The sequence below is a fragment of the Gigantopelta aegis genome, unplaced genomic scaffold, assembly GCF_016097555.1.
Source record: "Gigantopelta aegis isolate Gae_Host unplaced genomic scaffold, Gae_host_genome ctg5709_pilon_pilon, whole genome shotgun sequence".
Taxonomy (NCBI): domain Eukaryota; kingdom Metazoa; phylum Mollusca; class Gastropoda; order Neomphalida; family Peltospiridae; genus Gigantopelta; species Gigantopelta aegis.
Window position 1 is genome coordinate 1 of NW_024534584.1, and position 4,536 is coordinate 4,536.

Sequence of the window (4,536 nt, forward strand, 5' to 3'; positions counted from 1 at the left end):
TGTATATAAGATTCTCTAATAGTCTCTAGCACTGCACCCACCTGCCTGTCAGCAAACACCACACAGTGGTCGTGGCGTCCCTCCGAGAAGTCGTCCCGTCCGTCCGTCACGATCGTTCCGTACAAAGAAAGTCTTGAATGAATGTTCAGTGTTTACATTCTACATGTATATAAGATTCTCTAATAGTCTCTAGCACTGCACCCACCTGCCTGTCAGCAAACACACACACGTTGGTACGTTGGCGTCCTCCGAGAAGTCGTCCCGTCCCGTCCGTCACGATCGTTCCGTACAAAGAAAGTCTTGATGAATGTTTTCCCCCACCCCCCCCCACGTTGGTTCAGTCGTTTACGTTCTACAGTAGTATGAAGATTTCATGTATAAGAGTCTCTAGCACTTGCACACACCTGCCTGTCAGCAAACACACACACGTTGGTCGTGGGGTCCTCCGAGAAGTCGTCCCGTCCGTCCGTCACGATCGTTCAGTACAAGAAAAGAAAGTCTTGAATGAATGTTCATTGGTTCACATTCTACATGTATATAAGATTCTCTTAATAGTCTCTAGGCACTGCACCCACCTGCCTGTCAGCAAACACACACACGTTTGGTCGTGGCGTCCTCCGAGAAGTCGTCCCGTCCGTCCGTCACGATCGTTCCGTACAAAGAAGTCTTGAATGAATGTTCAGTGTTTACATTCTACATGTATATAAGATTCTCTAATAGTCTCTAGCACTGCACCCACCTGCCTGGTCAGCAAACACACACACGTTGGTCGTGGCGTCCTCCGAGAAGTCGTCCCGTCCGTCCGTCACGATCGTTCCGTACAAAGAAAGTCTTGAATGAATGTTCAGTGTTTACATCTACATTATATAAGATTCTCTAATAGTCTCTAGCACTGCACCCACCTGCCTGTCAGCAAACACACACACGTTGGTCGTGGCGTCCTCCGAGAAGTCGTCCCGTCCGTCCGTCACGATCGTTCCGTACAAAGAAAGTCTTGAATGAATGTTCAGTGTTTACATTCTACATGTATATAAGATTCTCTAATAGTCTCTAGCACTGCACCCACCTGCCTGTCAGCAAACACACACACGTTGTTCGTGGCGTCCTCCGAGAAGTCGTCCCGTCCGTCCGTCACGATCGTTCCGTACAAAAAGTCTGGCGAGCTCGCTGCTCGCCGGGTGGGAGATTTCAACCTGGCTCTTCACAGCAGCTGAGCACGGCGATTAGGAGAGCAATGAATGAACAGAGTACTGACTGGGAAATAACGGGTTTAAATGATATCATTCACTGCATCGTCATGTCGTTGTTATTAGGAAATTATTACTTGTTTTACAGAATCATCAAAATACAAAACTTAAAACTGTGATATATTTTATACGACACATAACTCGTATTACAGAAATATTAAAATACAACAAATAAAACTGATATATTTGATCAGTGAAAAATGAATGTGCCAGTAATTACACATACTTTTGATCTTTCAGATTATATATCCTAAATCAATTTTGTTTTAAGTATTATTATTATCCACAGGTCAGTGACAATGTGAGAGTTATGTTGGCCAAATGTTCAGTGTAACTGGTTTAAATCTCTGTCAGTAACTATGTGATTCTAGTTGATACCAAGCTAAAGCCAACAAATATAAGCAGGAAGGAGGGAAACTTTTTATTTAACAACGCACCACTCAACACATTTTATTTACGGTTATATGGCGTCAGACATATGGTTAAGGAACACACATATATTAAGGGAGGAAACCCGCTGTCGCCACTTTATGGGCTACTCTTTCGATTAGCAGCATATCTTTTATATGCACCATCCCACAGACAGGCTAGTACATACCACGGCCTTTGATATACCAGTCGTGGTGCACTGGCCGGAACTAGAAATAGCTCAATGGGCCCATCGACGGGGATCGATCCCGACCGACAGCGTATTGAGCGAGTGCTTTACCACTGGGCTACGTCCCGCCCCCAAGACACATGAGAATGGTTTTTCTCTCGGAGCAACAACTTTCTTTTGAACATGGGCGAAGGTTTGCAGACTCTTACCAGTAACGGCATCAGCAGCGTCTACCACATCTCTTATGCAGGCTGTTTCCAGATTCAAGCCCAGTTCTCAGCCGCTACAAACGCGTAGAAGGCGCCACCATAGCTGATGTCAACTTTCACTTCGCCGAACCTTCTACACCAACCGCGACGTCTAGCATGAAAAAACAAAATGCGAAAGACATGAGACAAAACTTGTTTTAGCTATGGCGGTGAAGACTTAAAGTGGAAATCTAAACACTGGATAAGGGAACTTTTAGATCGATAACACACTTCTAAGTTTAAAATCTCAACAATGCTCTTCCATCCTATATTGCTTTACAAAATATATATTTACTTCAAACAAAATATTTATTTCCATTTACTAAATGTTGATGAAGAGTTCATTTCCAGAACGCGATATATTGTGAGAAGAGAAAAAGCCTTGTGCTTTTGCTGCAACATGACGTAGCATATATACCACACGAAGTACAGTTTTAAGACGCCGTGTTCCAGAGTTCAGTGGGCATAGATCGCGTGTTGAAGGAAGTCTTTCGTCGTATTGTTGAGTTGTACTAATACCAGTATATGTTCACTGTTAACTCCAACATATACAAGGCGTTATAAACTGAAAGCACACTGTTACCAGTTTTTGAAGACAAACGCCGGGGACGCTGTGGAACCTGACGGAACCCGTCTTGTTGCCGTCAAACTGCACGAAGACCTGCACGAGACCGCACGGACACTGTATGGCGACCTTCGTCTCCGGACACGTCCTGGCAGCCACTAGTCCCTGTCTACGGCGTACCTGCCCAGGGCAATGACGGCGTGCCCGCACATGGTGCTGTAACCTTCGTTGTGCATGAAGATGACGCCGATGTCGGCCTCGGCAATCTCCGGTTTTACAAGCAGCGCGCCGTACATGTCATAGTGACCCCTCGCTCAAACATGATGAACTTCCGATAGCTGTCCAGATGTTGGCGAATGTAATTGCGTTTTCCAGCAGGGTAGAACCGTTTGGCTGAGGGAAACCCGAATCGATGATTCGCACCGGTTCCCCCGCTCGTGTGCATCTCTGTCGTCCGGATGGTGACGTTGTGCTGAAGGTCAGTTGTCGCCGGCGATGTTTTGGCTGACATCTGCAATGAAAGTTTGGCAAAGCATGCACTCGAGTGTTCCGGAATTTTCATTAAACCTAGATACACCATCACGCAATTCTTTAAACTAGACGTCATCATACAATTTTTCTAAACGTCATTGACAGACAGAGGTGGCTCTAACTAGTGGAGCAATGTTTGAAAATTTAAGTTGCTGGTGAATGTGTTGGGCATAGCTACTGGTAAAACTCAAACATTTAGCTGAAGTTGCTTAAAAACAAATAACCTCATTTGGAAATTAGCAAGGCAGAAAATCTAAAGTTGTTCGAATTAAGTACGAGTACCAGAGACATCAATATGAACCATCTCAAAGATACCTGCCTACTATCAATGCATCCGGTTCAGAGTCGACGATTGCATTTGAAATCAGAATAAAACTACCATTGCAAACCATTTTCGTTCTGATGAATCAAACTGTTTGCAAAGACATAACGACTTCTGTCTCATGATTATCTTTAAAATGGAATGTTTCCACATCTTGTCATGTTGTAGCATCATATGAAGGTGATTTTAAGGCTTTTATATGGGATTATGTAGAGTTGCAAAAGACGTAGTTAGTTGAGTCCTTGCAGTCGAGTTGTACAACCATGTACAAGTATATTGTGAAGCTCTGAACGTTTTATGAGACTAGTCTGGTCAGTTTACTATTTGGGCAAAAAGCCAACCAAAGAATAAACCACATGGTTGAAGAATTGTGCCAACAGAACATTGACAGCCTAACATTTTGCCAAGTTTCAGCACTTAAAGAGTATTATAATGTCTGTGCCACAGAAATGAACAGTTTTCAGCATGTGTGATGCCTCACATTTACATAGATGCATTGCGTAACCTTCTACAAGCATCTCATGTGGGAATTTCACTTTAGTGCTATTATATCCGTGAGTCCATGGTGTTCTGCGTTAACAAGCTGTGTTATAGCACGTACATGCCAACCTATCTTCAATATGAACATCTTGATATATATGAAGCCTTAAAAAATAGCACCATCTTTTGATCAGATGTCTGGCAACAACACTTGTGGATGCACACCTATCAATCAAACTACTAAGTAAACTGGAACAAAGATACCCGGACTCTAGAGGTCACAACAGGGTTCAGGCTGAATTATGTTGCTAAAAACAAGACAGTAGAACATCAACATGCCATCAGAAAGAGTTTCTAAGGCCAAGTGTTTCAAGGGATTATGTATATATTTCATAGTACTGGTAGTAAGCCTCATTCAAAGTTGGCTAAATGCATTTGCTGAGAACATCTGTATTGCAAAAGTAGTTTTAGTGGATACTGTCTTTGACTTGATTAAGAACAATGTTATGCAACATTCAAGGGTGAGCGACTATATGTAACAAGAA

General features: G+C 43.2%; 1 pseudogene; it reads right to left on the reverse strand.

Annotated features, from left to right (window-relative positions):
* Nucleotides 1-1,066: 1,066 nt before the first annotated feature.
* LOC121366441 lies at nucleotides 1,067-3,238 on the reverse strand (annotated as a pseudogene).
* Between the last annotated feature and the right edge of the window lie 1,298 nt (nucleotides 3,239-4,536).